This window comes from Lissotriton vulgaris, chromosome 5 (assembly GCF_964263255.1).
Source record: "Lissotriton vulgaris chromosome 5, aLisVul1.2, whole genome shotgun sequence".
Classification (NCBI taxonomy): domain Eukaryota; kingdom Metazoa; phylum Chordata; class Amphibia; order Caudata; family Salamandridae; genus Lissotriton; species Lissotriton vulgaris.
Genome location: NC_141693.1, coordinates 950,223,817 through 950,238,635, shown reverse-complemented (window position 1 = coordinate 950,238,635; position 14,819 = coordinate 950,223,817).

Here is a 14,819-nt window from a genome sequence, read left to right as displayed (position 1 = left end):
GACTAGACTGGTCTCTAAACTTCAGGAATTCAACTTTGAGTTAAGGCACATCGCTGGGGGGAAAAACTTCAGAGCAGATTGCTTGTCCAGGATGTTGATGGACAAAGATGATGAGGATGACATGGTGGAGGAAGACGTAGAGTGTGTGTCAGTGGTGGACGCTGTTGAGGAATGGAATTTGGTTGTGTCTGAAAATGATTGGAAGGAGGCTAGTGAAAAGGATGGTATTTTGTCCCAAGCTTTGAAGTTTTCTGCTAATGTTTGGCCAGAGGTTAGAAATCTATCTGGGGATTTAAGGAATTTTGCTCAGGTGGCAGAGGAACTTTCAGTCAAGGATGGAGTTTTGTTGAGAAGCGATAAATTCGTCCCTCCCAGTGGGTTAAGAAACACTATTGTCAAGTTAGCCCATGAGGGTCACCTTGGTGTGACCAAGACTTGTATGAGAATCAAAACTCAATATTGGTGGCCGGGTATTGATTCCCAGGTAAGAGCTACTGTTGACAATTGTGAGGAATGTTTGTTGTCTGATAAACATTGGAAGACTCATCAGACTCCATTACAACCTTCTCAATTTCCGGGGATGGCTTGGGAGAAGGTTGCTTTAGATTTCTCCGGTCCGTATAAAGTACTTCCTGAAGGGAAGAGATACCTTATTTTAGCAATTGATTATTTCTCGAAGTGGATGTATTATAGATTTGTAGAGGCTCCGGATTCAGATAATACTATTTCTTTTCTGGAAAGATTGTTTCTTTTGGAAGGAGCCCCTCGAGTCTTAGTGACCGACAATGGGACCCACTTTGTCTCAGACAAAATGTGTAAATTTTTGAAAGTCCACGATGTAAAGCAACTGAAGGTGGCGCTTTATTCGCCCTCTTCCAATGGACTGGTAGAGCGTGGCAATAAGGTTTTGAAAGAAGGAATTCAAACGGCCCTAGCCTCTGGTGTGGATGTTTTTAAGTTTTTGGAAAAGAAAATTTGGAATTATAATGTCTCTCCTCATTGTACGACTCAAGTGTCCCCTTTTCAATTGTTGCGGGGTAGGGAACTACATTCTCCCTTGTTTCCTGCTTGGTTAAGGAAGGTGGAGGGCAACCAATTTTCTTCAATTAGGGATAACATTGACTTTACGGTTAAACAAAAGCAGGCAGTAATGAAAGAGAATTTTGACAGGGTGAAAAACGTGAAGGACGTTCAAATGTTTGTGGGGGATTGGGTTATGATCAAAAAACCCTATAAAGTTGCGAAAGGTTTGTCTATGTTTTCAAGTCCAGTTCAAATTGTTAAAGTCAGCAAGAATGCTGTTTTTCTGGGGGACAAAGGTTGGTGGAACGTGAGACAATTGGCAAAGTTGACTGCGGACCAAGCAGCCCTTATTTCTAGGAGGAAAAATGTATCTACTCAGGAGGGATGTGATTGGTCGCATTGGTTACAACCAAATGTGGTTCAATCAAATGTTGGTTTAGATCCTACTTCACTTACTTCCTCTAAAGATTCCTCTCCTGCGCAAGGTTCTGCAGTTACCCCTGCAATTCCATCTTGTAGTCGCAGTGGTCGTATCAGAAAACCCCCTGCAAGATATAACGAATTTATTTCTTTTTAAATTATTTTATTATTACTTTTTCTCTGTATTTTTGCATAAGGGGGAAGGTGATGTAGTGTAATGTTATTCTTATGTTGTTCTCTTCTCGTGCTTATTGTTCTTATCTCGTGAGCGCATGTATGAGCACATGCACAGAATGTACACATGTATTCTTTTGAATGTAAGGGCGCCTTCAGAAGCCAGGCGTCCGTTGTGTATGTCAGTTGCTGCTTGGACTCCTGGCTGATGAGGCGCTCCTCCTGTGATTGGAAACCTACTAATAAACCTCTTTTGGAATATAATCCTTTTCTTGGATCTTATTAAGACTACTAGTCTTCTACAAAAGCTTGCACCAACGCCTCCCATGCATGCGCAGTCTCTAGAGCCCTATCGTTCTGCTGCCGCCGCGCTAGTTGGAATCTCAAGGTGCTCTCTCCCCAAGCCCATTTGAGGAACTCGTTGCGCCATTTAGCATCAGTTGGACCCGTTTGTGCCTTCCAGTGTCACGTGATTTCTCGTTTCGCTAGGATCAGTCCCATATCTATGAATCTATGAATTTGCTGATGATTTTATTTTTAGGGGTATGCGGAAACCAATGGAGGACCCCCACAGCCATGTCAAACTGCAATGCTCGCTCTGTCACCTCATTTAGAGTATCCCCCACCGATTTCCAGTAAGAGGTCAAGCCAGGGCAAGTCCACAACATGTGGCCCAGTTCTACTCCACTCGCCTGACATCTGGGGCAGGCTGCGGAATCTAGAGCAAAGTATTTTTGTATCTTTCCCGGGGTCAGGTACGCCCGGTGTAGGATGTAGAAGTGGACTAGTTGAAACCGCGCATTGCGCGTGCTCTTCCAGGCCCGGCGCATCAGCTGAGCACATGTTGTCTCAGGAATTTCCTTCCCTATGTTCACTTCCCATTTGCCTCTAAGCGCCTCCAGCGGAGGTAGCCTCTCATTAATCATCCTGGTATACAGGCATGTCACTGCTTTGATCGTTCCAGCTGCCATCATGATATATTGGCATGCCATTGTCGTTTTTGCTTCCTCCAGTCCCCCCTTCCAGTGCACCTGTATTGCTCTTGTAATCGCCGCATGTAGCAGAAAGTCGCCTCTAGGTATGTCGAAGCGATCTAAAAGCACAGGAAACGGTAATAACGTCCCATCCTCATAAAGATCACCCAGTACCTGGATCCCCGCCTCCTCCCAGTTTTGAAGTTGCGACCAATCTCCACCATGCGGCAATGCAGTGAGCATTCCCAGCGGAATTTCAAGGGCGTAGGGGTGGTTTACTCCCGCTCTACGCTGTGTTCGGTTCCAGCATAGCCTGAGTGTACATTCTTCTTGTCTAAGATCTCTAAGGGCTAGCCTCTGTTGCATTGCTATGTAGGAAAGTACGTGTCTAGGTATTCCTAGGCCCTGTGTATCCTCAGGTCCCCGGAACTCACGTGCTATTTCCTGGGTGTAGACCTGTAATTGGGCTGCTAAGTAAAACCATGTAAAGTCGGGTACAGCCAACCCCCCCTCCGCTTTGGGTCTCATCAAAGTTGCAAGCTCCACTCTGCGTCGGCCCGTTCCCCAGAGGAAGGACACGATCAACGATTTCAGGTTTCGAAATACAGCGGTAGGAATCCAAATCGGGAGCGTCCTAAAATAATATAGGAGTCTAGAGAGCGCTACCATCTTGAGCAGTGCTATTCGTCTCGCTACCGACAGTGGGAGGGTGGCCCAAAAGGACATACTGCCCTTCAGCGCTCTAAAACTTCGGGAGGTATTACCTTCCAGTACATCAGCTGTGGTGTGATAGATATAGACCCCTAAATATTTCAGACAATGGGGTTCCCATCTAATTGCCCTGAGTGTGGTGGGTTGGGTTTCTCCTTTGCGTACTGGGAATAAGCATGTCTTGGACCAATTTACTCTGAGCTATATTGTCAAAAAAAGTTATGTGTAGGGAGCTACCCTTTCTGTCAGGAAAAGGACTGGGTCAATAACTCTAAGAAAAAACAGGGTGCCTTTTCCTGATTGTTATGCCTTGTGGGTATGCCACTCCTGCTGGAGGTGGCAACCTATGTGTGAACAGGAATTGTGCAGTCTTATTTAGGTTACCAAATTTACAATCTGAGTTACCAACCTTTTAGTGTCATACGGGACCATATATAAAGCATAGAAATGTTTAAAATTTGTAGTTCATTTATTCAAAAAAAAATTTTTGTTAAAAAAGTCATAGTATTACAAAACTGTTGCATTAGAAAATCGTTACACGGTATATATTCGATGTATATAAACAATATTAATAACACATTTCTTAAAAGACAATATCAATTATTTTTAAAAAAAGTTCTACTTTATACAGCATTATTTCCAAAAAACATATTTGTAAAAGTAATAAAACACAAATGTTAGGAACAAAAATGTCGACGCGGCGTTTCGGTGCCCCTGATGTTCTTGCACCTTCTTCAGGACTTGTTCCCTGATTGGTCACATCCAGGTGGTATTCCCTGGACCCTTTTGATCATATGAGTCTGTTTAGCATCTGCTCATATTTTCGTTCCCTTTAAGGTATATGGGATTTTTTCTCAATCAATGTTCTTAGTTTTTCCTTGGAGACTTTGGAAATTAACCACTTCAGTACGGTTTTTATTTCCAATTCTTACTTTAGTTGTAAGGAGGATGCCTCTGGGAGCTCCCTTTCTTATGGGTTGGATATTTCACGCCCCTGCTCCGTCTTATTAGATATTTTGGAGTTACCATTAGTTTACTTCACTCATGGGGATGTTGATCTTTAGGTAGATGCCTTTTGACTTGGCTTGTAATTTTGGTGAAGGGAGCTGAGCTGCGTGGCGTCCTCCTTGCCTCCTTGCCTTGCCTCCTTGCCTCTTGAGTCTTTTCCATATGGAAAAGACTCAAGAGGCAAGGAGGACGCCACGCAGCTCAGCTCCCTTCACCAAAATTACAAGCCAAGTCAAAAGGCATCTACCTAAAGATCAACATCCCCATGAGTGAAGTAAACTAATGGTAACTCCAAAATATCTAATAAGACGGAGCAGGGGCGTGAAATATCCAACCCATAAGAAAGAAAGCTCCCAGAGGCATCCTCCTTACAACTAAAGTAAGAATTGGAAATAAAAACCGTACTGAAGTGGTTAATTTCCAAAGTCTCCAAGGAAAAACTAAGAACATTGATTGAGAAAAAATCCCATATACCTTAAAGGGAACGAAAATATGAGCAGATGCTAAACAGACTCATATGATCAAAAGGGTCCAGGGAATACCACCTGGATGTGACCAATCAGGGAACAAGTCCTGAAGAAGGTGCAAGAACATCAGGGGCACCGAAACGCCGCGTCGACATTTTTGTTCCTAACATTTGTGTTTTATTACTTTTACAAATATGTTTTTTGGAAATAATGCTGTATAAAGTAGAACTTTTTTTAAAAATAATTGATATTGTCTTTTAAGAAATGTGTTATTAATATTGTTTATATACATCGAATATATACCGTGTAACGATTTTCTAATGCAACAGTTTTGTAATACTATGACTTTTTTAACAAAATTTTTTTTTTGAATAAATGAACTACAAATTTTAAACATTTCTATGCTTTATATATGGTCCCGTATGACACTAAAAGGTTGGTAACTCAGATTGTAAATTTGGTAACCTAAATAAGACTGCACGATTCCTGTTCACACATAGGTTGCCACCTCCAGCAGGAGTGGCATACCCACAAGGCATAACAATCAGGAAAAGGCACCCTGTTTTTTCTTCCAATTTACTCTGAGGCCTGATATTTCACCAAAGGTGGTCAATACGGTATCAGCTCCAGACAGGGCTCCGTTGGCATCCTCAAGGAAGAGCAAAAGGTCGTCGGCGTATAGGGAGATGAACTGTTGCCCCGATAGGGTCCTCAGTCCCCTATAATGGGCCCCCGTTAGGCGTGGGCGGAAAATCCGTTCCGCTTGCGGATTTTGCGGATTTTCGGGAAATCCGCAATCCGCGAGATTTGCGAATTTCCTGCAAAATCCGCAAATCCGCGAGCAGCGGATTTTGCTCGCACTGCTCGCACTGTTCGCGTGAGTTCGCGCCCCGCGAATAAGTGCGAAATTGCAGAAATACGATCTAAGCAAAACTGAAAGTAACTACTTACCAGGTTCAAAAGTTCAGGCACATCATTAGTAGCCATTTCCTGTAGTGCTTCCTGAGGGGCCCCTCCAGAGTTCAGTTGCCAGTTGAAACTATTATGTGACCCTGCTCTGAACCTCAGAATAGTTACACATATGCCACAAAGGTCCTGAATTACAGCTAAGGGAGACAAGCAGGAGCCAGGCTGGAAGTTAAAATCCATTAATCAGCCCCTAATTCATTATGGTCAGTTGGGGAAGGGCAGGTGTTGTAACTAATTTTGCAACAATGAAAGCACTTAGCAAGTGCAAAAGATCACTAATCAGGGCGCACTAAGGAAGCAGGTGCCAGCTAAAAAAATATTCTGTGACACATTAATCAGCCCCAAATTAATTCAGGTCACTTGAGGCAGGGAAGGTGTGCTTTGCTTTGCCGAAAATAATGTACACTGGACAACCAGAGGGTGTGGTGATGAAACAGAGGGTGGCATGGGTGGGCCAGAGGGTGGCATGAGTAGTCAGAGAGTGGCAGTGGTGACAGAGAGTGGCAGTGATGAAGAAGAGTGTCCCAAACAGGTTGGACACGTAGAAACAACAAGTTCGCAAAACTTGCGACCCGACAGGTAAGTTCGCAAATTGCGAAATTGTAAAAACCCTCGCGAACTGGCAGAAACACGGGCGAACACAAAAAAAAAAAAATCCGCAAATTCGCGGGAATTCGCGGATTTTGCGGATTGCGAATCCGCAAAATTCGCGAACGCGAGATCCGCAAAATTTGCTCATGCTTACGCCCGTACGGATCGACTTTGCATGGGGTTCTACTGCCAACGCAAAAAGCAATGGAGACAGCGAGCATCCCTGCCTCGTTTCTCTTTCCACCGGATATTGTGGGGAGATCAGCGCGCCCGACTTCACTCTTGCGAACGCTGAAGCATATAGCACGGAAGTCCATTGTAGATACCCCTCTCCTAGCCCATAGCAGCTGAGCGCCCTGTGGAGGTACTCCCATTCCAAGCTATAAAACGCCTTTTCCAAGTCGACCGATAATATCATGGGGTGAGGGGCCTCCTCGTGGTCCTCCTCTAACAGACGAACCAGGCGGCGCATGTTCATGGTGGTGTTGCGCTTGGGTATGAAACCCGCTTGATCCACATGAACTAGAGTGTCCATGTGCTCCAGCAGTCTGGATGCCAGGATGCTACTTAAGATTTTGTAATCCGTTGTGAGCATCGACAGCGGTCTGTATGACGCTGTGTCGTTGCTCTCTTTATCAGGTTTAAGCAGGGGGATCACCAGCGCCTCGCGCATAGTGCGTGGCAGACACCCTAGTTGGTTTGCCTCTTTATACACTACTAATAGTCGTGGAGCTAACAGGTCAATGTAATTAGCGTAAAATTCGATGGGGATGGACTACCCATCGAATTTTACGCTAATTACATTGACCTGTTAGCCCCGGGGTTTTATTGCATGCCATTCGTTTTATGGCGCAACAGATTTCCCCTATTTCAATGTCTTTGCCCAAGTCCTGCGCCTGTTCGGGCTCTAGCTTTGTTAAGGGTAGTCCTCCTAAAAAGTCATCTATGGCAGAAGTACCCGCTAACAATCTACTCTGATATAGAGTTTCATAGTAACATGAAAAACTGTGGAGAATTTCAGGCTGAGTAAATACTTCCACGCCCTCAGTAGTACGTATAGAGACTGTGGGGGAGCTGCGTCTCATGGGGTTGGCCAGCCAGGCCAGCAATGCTCCAGATTTGTCTCCCTCTGCGAGGGACCTGGTTATGTAAGTCTTGTGGTCGAAACTACGCAGCTTTTCCACTTTGACTGCCACTGCTTCTTTCGCCGCTGCACTCTGGTATTGTAGCTCAGGGCGCCCGGGCTGCAGGAGCTCTATTTCTCGGAGTTTCCGATCCGCTTTATCGAGGTCATCTAGGAGCACCCTACGCATTCCCACCTTTTTAGCTATACAATAGCCTCTTACAACTACCTTGAAGGCGTCCCATTCCGTCGCTCTCTCCCTAGTCGTGCCTTTATTTTCCGCAAAGTAGGTAGTGATCCTCTCCCCCAATTCCTTGTGGAAAAGTGGGTCTTCTAGCATTTCAGGGCGTAATCTCCAGGTAGGAACACAGGAGGCGCCCGGAAACCACCTCATGTCAGCAAGCAGAGGATTGTGATCTGAGATCGTCCTCGCCAAATATTCAGTTTTAGTGATTGTGGGTACCAACGCTATGGAGCACAAGAGTGCATCCAGCCTCACATGTAGCTCGTGCATTCCTGAAAAATAAGAGTAATCTCAGGTGTGCGGATGCTTGGCTCACCAAATGTCGGTCAAACCCCACTTTGTTTGCCACTCCAATCTACCCTTGGCTATTCGGCATGTTGGGGAGTCTGCCAGCGGGGGGTGCGATCTATCAAGGCCCACATCTACCACCGAGTTGAAGTCGCCTCCCATCAATAGTGGCCCCACTAAGAAGTGGGCCAGGGAGCCGGACATTGGAAGGTTAACTGGTCCGCATTAGGTGCGTAAATGCTGCAAATGTTTATGTCCTTACCTCCCAGTTTACCCGCTATGGCCACAATCCGCCCTACCATGTGTTTGGTCATTTGGAAAGGGACTCCAGCCCTTATCCAAATCAGCGCGCCCCTAGCATAAGCTGAATATGTAGTGTTGTATACCTGCCCTCTCCATCTGCGCTGCAATGCTAACCCTTCTGTCTTTGTCAGATGTGTTTCCTGCAGTAACGCTATTTGGACCCCTCTGCGCACCAAATAAGCATGTACTTTGTGTCGTCTCGTCATAGTATGTAGCCCCCGTACATTCCAGGTAATGCATTTCAAGATAGATAATTCACCCATTGTCCCACAATGTCCTACACACTCTCCTCCACCCAATTGCCACTTGGTTCAAACATAGCAAATCCCCTGCACCGATGGCATGCCCACCCCCCAACAGAATAACATTCTCAAATCCCTCCGCCTCTCCCACCCCCCCAGAACAGGACCCAAAGACCGCAATCTAGTTCCCATCCAGACTCTCCCCAAAGAACAGTTAGAGAATCCTGACGGTAGTCACTGCAGGCTTGCCTTAAGGGCAAAGTGGGGAGCCCGAGTACCGGCGGGAAGTCGCCCTCTGCCCGATCTTCCTGTATGCGATCGAGCTCTAATAACTTATGGTCAGTTTAGGGCTACACCCCCAACCCAGCTACTAGCAGGCTAGCAATCCTCTCTCGTTGAACATAGTAAGCATTTCCCCAAAGTTTGTTCCATTTTCGGAACAGCTCACCAAGAGTGTCATTGTCCATCCAACATTCCTTCAGCCGTCTCCGGAGTGATCGTGGGCAGGGGCACACTGTCAGTTTCGGAGTCCTCTGTGCCCGAGTGGTCTTCCCCTCTGCCAGACTCTGTGCCTTCCGTCATGGGCGCCTCTTGCGACCCCGACATGCTGGACACCACCTCCAATACCCCTCGACGCTCCGCTGTCGTCTCCAGTAATGAAGGTCGTCCAAGTCTACTTCGGCCATCGCGAATCCTCCTGGACTTCCGCTGCGGCTTCTCCTCAGGTACAGTTGGAAAAAGTGAACCAGGGCCATCCTTGCCGGCTCTGTACAGTTCCAGGTCCCCGGTAGCTTGTCTCCTTTCTGGTGAAGAATTGGCTTGGTAGTTTGGTCTGCCCTGTTCCCATCATGCACTGGGACAGGAACAGACTAATTTGCATATAGCCAGGTTCTGAGCTGGGATGGTGCAGTGAGCTAAAAAACGGTGATGGATCAAGCCCTGATCTCTTGACTGGGTAGGAGTATTCTGCATCATTCAGAAACTCTGTCCATCACCTTTTCCAAAATTGATTTTATCCACACTAAGTGTGGGAGGGTATACTCGGACGTGAGTCCCTAGCTCATTGCACCATCAGGATTCAAGCAAGCCGGGCCGATGACGGCTGAAATGCCAGAAACCGGTCCCCGGTAGCTTGTCTCCTTTCTAGTGAAGAATTGGCTTGGTAGTTTGGTCTGCCCTGTTCCCATCATGCACTGGGACAGGAACAGACTAATTTGCATATAGCCAGGTTCTGAGCTGGGATGGTGCTGTGAGCTAAAAAACGGTGATGGATCAAGCCCTGATCTCTTGACTGGGTAGGAGTATTCTGCATCATTCAGAAACTCTGTCCATCACCTTTTCCAAAATTGATTTTATCCACACTAAGTGTGGGAGGGTATACTCAGACGTGAGTCCGTCGCTCATTGCACCATCAGGATTCAAGCAAGCCGGGCCGATGACGGCTGAAATGCCAGAAACCGGTCCCCGGTAGCTTGTCTCCTTTCTGGTGAAGAATTGGCTTGGTAGTTTGGTCTGCCCTGTTCCCATCATGCACTGGGACAGGAACAGACTAATTTGCATATAGCCAGGTTCTGAGCTGGGATGGTGCAGTGAGCTAAATAACGGTGATGGATCAAGCCCTGATCTCTTGACTGGGTAGGAGTATTCTGCATCATTCAGAAACTCTGTCCATCACCTTTTCCAAAATTCAGTTCCAGCCAGCCACACGCGTCGTCAGGAGTATCGAAAAATGTGGTAGTACCATCCACTATTATTCGGAGTCTGGCCCGGAACAGTAAGGAGTACTGTATACTCTCGCTTCTCAGCTCTCGTTTAATCGCTAGGAAAAAGCTCTTTTGCACTGCGTGTCATAAGTATAATCCGGGAAGATGTTGACCTTACTATTCTCCACCTGGAAGGGACTGTTCAACCGGGCATTGTGAAGTAGCAGATCCCTGCCCCGGTAGTGCAGCAACAGCACAATCACTGGGCGCGGCCCTGCTGCAGTGGCCTAGATGGAACTCTATGCGCTCGTTCCAGCGTGTAGAATGTGGACAACCCCTCAACCGCCACCGCCGTCCGGAGTCACTCTTCCAGGTAACGAACCGTGTCTCCCCCTTCAATTTTTTCCGGCAGCCCTATTATACGGATGTTGTTCCGTCTATTGCGCCCTTCAGCGTCCTCTGTCCTTTTCTCCAGTGCATCAATCCGGGCCAAGACATCCTTCATGGCGGCAGAGAGTGACTTTTGCGCCGGCTCCAGGGTGCGGACCGAGCTTTCCACTTCCTTGACCCTGTCCGAGAGCTTACCATGATCGGCCCTGAGCAGTCCGAGGCCCGTTGCAACCTGTGCTATGTCTTGTTGAAGCGCCACTCGTGTGTCCGTTATCGCCGCCAGGATCTTGTCCAGTTGGTTTTGGAGATGCGGGTCTCGAGGCATCTCAGGGTCCAGCTGTTCTCCCCTGTCCGGCATCTCCGCGTCTGATGTAGCTTGTGTGTTGCTCTTGGCTCCCTTCGGTTTCCCCATGTTATTCGTAACGTCCAACACTGATCGGGGCAAGCAGAGGGCAAACCGCCTCACGGTAGCTGTGTCTTAACAAGTTCCACTTCAGTTCACTAGCCTCCGCTCCCCGAGAGAAATCTCCCTCGGCCGCTCTCCATTCGAGTTCAAACGGAGTGCTATGGGGGGCCGACCATCAGGCCATCCATCCCGTGAAGCAGGAACGCCAGGTCAGGGCAATATCAACCAAGAACTCTCTGGCTCCCAGCTCCAGACGGCCTCCGCGGCTCGTGCGCCGGGCCAGCAGGACCCCCACTGGGGACGATGGTCCAGTCAGCGGCGACGCCCGCAACAATCACCACAGCGGTCTTCCACACGCCCCAGGCCTCGAACAGTCCGTCCCTGTATCTGACAGCGCTGCCAGCAGTTCAGGCGCAGGTCAGCCCCAGCCCCTCGTAGTGTAGTCACTGGGTGGGGGGGCTTACCCCATGCCTCCAGCAACGCTTAAACACTGCCCCTCAGTGTACCTCTGGGGCCGTCGCCACTTCTCCATCTCGCACAGTGTTCCAAACGCGCTCCATCGTTCACGCGAGCCTCAATAGGGCTCAAGGCGCAGGCCATCCGCCATCGTCGCCTCGGTCCGCCGCCGGCTCACAGTGCAGGCTCCAGGGGTAGGCAGTGCATCCACTCCAGCTCTCACGCACTCCGCCGGGCCCCACCACAGAAGAGGGCCACTACCAGATGCCTGCAGGCCGGGATCGTCCAGCCCCGCACTCGGTCTTCTCAATGGCGGCCCTGCAATTCGGCCGCCATGATGGTCGTCCCCCTGGGGGACCACAAGTCGAATCTCTAGGCACTTGTTTCACAATCAAAGCCCGGGAGGGTGGATGGTCCTGTCCAAACCTCTGCCAGGAGCGGGTCGCACTCACCGGGGGTCTGCCAGGTCACAGGTCGGCTCCACCAGCCTTCCACGTCCCACCAGCTCTCTCCTCCCCGGGATCCGGTCCGCTCTGCATCCTCCGACAGTAGCCGCGTGGCGGGCGTGCACGGGAGCCGCGCGGTAGCCAACGAGCATCACCAGCGGTCTGGGCAGTCGGCGCCCCCCGTATCAGCGAGGTGGGGTCCAGCACAAGCCTCTGGCTCCGCGAGTCCGCCGGCCGCTCCAGAGGAGTTATCTCTGTGAGGGCGCCATTTTGACCGCTGCGCCGTCCGATCTATCGGATCTCGCTCAGCCCTTCTTGTCGTCCGCAGGCTCCGCCGGTAGCTTCTGTTGCAGATCTCCAGATAAGCGTCCCTTCCCACTCAATGTCTTGTGGGTTGGGGAACCGCAATTGCCGAATTACCAGGATTATTGGCGGCTCGATTGCGGAGCCGAGCTCTCAGGCGACCTCCACCATCGGCGTTCTAGCCACGCCTCCTCGTTTTCACTGTTTTAGCGTGTCATGTGTTTATGTAAATGTGCCTCTTTCAAAACTACTTAACTTTTGTATATTTTCTAAAATGCTTTATTTAAACTAGTTTTTATTAATAAAGCATTTCTACAGGTTACTTTTTTCTTAATAGGAGTATTAACATTAATTTCCCTTTCTTTCGACTTGTTATTCTAGTAACTTCCCTTCTTTTTACACATTTTTTATTTCTTTTTATTACTAAATAATAATGTAATCATTCACTCAGTAAGCATGTACTCATGCAGTGAGACAGGCTTTAAGGAATGCAGTGATTCAAAGTGCTATGTATTATGCATGTAGTGTTTTTTTCAGTGAATTTCAAAAGTTTTGTAAATGATAATTTTTAAAAGTATTAATTATTATATTTCTTTCTATTTGTACTAATTTCCTACATTTTTATTATAAATATTTTTATACATTTTATGTTTTAAGTTATATTACAAATTCTTAATGTAAAATAATAACAAAACAAAATTCTAAAAGAAATTTTTTGTTAAATATTTTCTTTTAAATATATCAAAATTAAATTCTATATAATTCCTTTTTTGTTGTTTTTTATTGATAATCCTGCCATACGCGTACGGTTTTCGCACCAAACTTTGTACACGTAGTCGTACTCTGCGTGCACCAGCGCATACGTTACGATTATGCGTTGATGTTGCGCGTCCATCAACGCTTCTGTGTGACCTCATGTACGGCACCCTGTATGCTTATGGTGCGAAAGTTTCTAATTGTTTAAAAATATATATTTATGTATTTAATGTACATATTCAGGGAAGACATTATCTGGGATAATCATGAAAATAGATTTTTTTACTTTTAATAAGTGTATATTACTTTTAAATGCAATTACGTAAATTGCGGTGGTACGTCGTCCGTACGTGCTTCGTAAGCGCTCTGTAAGCGTACGCAAAGGCATGTCACTTTAAAAGAACAGGTTTGATTCATTCATAACACTTCCTATTCTAACTGTTGAAACACCCCACCCATTTTAATCATTCTTCTTAGACTTTCTCAGGAGAAGCATCTCTTCTGTAGAGCTCATCATTTTAGAAGGAAAGTTCGCCATGACTGCAATTGTTGAGTCCTCTTCCGACCACTCTTCTGAGGAAGAATTTGTTCCTGAGCAGCCTCAGCAGAAAAGAAAAGAGGCTCTCATCTGGAAATTTTTTACCTTTCCTGAGGGAGAAAAGAAGGTCAATGTCTCAAAAGTGACCTGTAAGATCTGTGAGACAACTCTCTCTAGGGGTGACCCCACAAAGAATTACTCGTTTGGGACAGAGAGCATGGTGCGCCATGTTAAAACTCTGCACCCTAACAGCTATGCAAGAGTTGCAACACAAAGGTTGCAAGACAACCCTCCACCTGCTGTTGCAAGCTCATCGACTGTACCACCACCTCCGGCAAGCAGTCCGCACCCGAACGTCCAACCCGATTTTGCAGATCTGACCATTCATTGAAAATTTTGCAATGAATTATTATGTTACTGTGAACAATCGATAGATCTCATTATCCGCAGGAAACGGGAGCACCGGTGTTCATGACATTAATTTTTTTTTACTGTTTTGTTCCTGTTGCACACTTTTTTTGGTTGCACTTTCATTTTTTTCGTTAAAAAAAAATAAACTTGGTCAAAAACACCAAAAAAACTGTTTTCAGAACTACCTTCAGTGGCCAAAAAAAGAGCTATATTTCTATAATAATGTGTAAAGCTTTGTCTGAATAAATATGTAGTGCATAAATGAATGAATAAATACATTAGTAGTGTATGGTGAAAGTGAAAGTGCAGAACCATAAGGAAGTAGTACAGCATAAATCTATAAGGGGTTTACTTATAGTATACTGTAGTACTTTCGAAGCACTTGCATGTACCATATGTGCATACATATGTTACAAGTCTATGCTTCCCTTTGCACTGCTGGTGAAACTGCCTGAGTGAATTTGTAAGTGTTAGGAGCAGATTTACAACCTCCTTCTGCCTCTTTTACCCTGCCATTGCATCACTTTTCTGACGCAGCGGTGGTGCAAAAGATGCGTCATGGTGTGTGGTATTTACAATGTGATGTATCTGGGAGGTGCGTCACATTGTAAATTCCTGTACCAGGATGAGACATTCCTACACAGGGGGGAGGGTGGGGCGTTCCGGCGCTGGAACACCTCCTAAAAGAGGCTGAGTGAAATCTACCAGATTTCACTTTGTCACTTTTGAGCTCATGCTGCGTCAAAACCCTGCACTTGCTTGAAGCAGGTGTAAGGATTGGCACAGTATTCTTAGCATAGGCCCCCCGGAGCATTGCTGGAGATGTATTGATATTGCAGTACAACTCAAGCAATGCGCCGCCTTCACTGCACA